Source organism: Heterocephalus glaber, unplaced genomic scaffold (assembly GCF_053883595.1).
Source record: "Heterocephalus glaber isolate CG9 unplaced genomic scaffold, H.glaber_assembly_v1.0 deba00001460, whole genome shotgun sequence".
Taxonomy (NCBI): Eukaryota; Metazoa; Chordata; class Mammalia; order Rodentia; family Bathyergidae; genus Heterocephalus; species Heterocephalus glaber.
In genome coordinates this window covers 4,020,818-4,021,478 of record NW_028258307.1, presented here as the reverse complement: position 1 = coordinate 4,021,478, position 661 = coordinate 4,020,818, and positions in this window count along the sequence as shown.

Sequence of the window (661 nt, the reverse complement as noted above, 5' to 3'; positions counted from 1 at the left end):
TTAAAGGTAATGTCTGAAAGAAACCCTGAAATAAACTCAACCAGTTTGTAAGATATCTATCTATACTATTTTTATGTACTTCAAAATTTGATTCACTGTGTGTTTAGTACTTTTGTATAGGCTCTTCAGTTATGAATGAAATTGGTCTATAATTATATGGTCTTATAATATCTCTCACAGGTGTTAATCTAAATGGTAATTTCAAAAAAGTTGGCAAGAGTTAGTGTAAGTTTTATAATAAATTAAAGGTAACAACCACTAAAACTGGAGTTAATATAGGTTCCTTCTAAATTTCTAAAGAAAAAATGCAAAAGAAAAAGGAAGGGGATGAAAGAAAAAAGTGTAAAACACACAAATATTGAGGGTAAAAAAATAAGTTTTTTATTTTTCTGTTAAAAATAACATTTGAGCTGTGCACATCTGTACTTGCAGCACTCTGGGGGGCTGAGGTGGAAGGATTGCAAGGTCACTCCCAGCTTGGGCAACTTAGGGATTTAGTGAGACTTCGTCTCAAAAACAAAAAAGGCTAGGGATGTAGCTCAGTGTGAAGGCCTGGGTTCAATCCCCAGTGCCATAAGTAAGTAAACAAATAAGTAAATAAGTACATAAGTAAATAAATCACCCAATACATCTATGCTTAATATTTTACTATGGATGTATC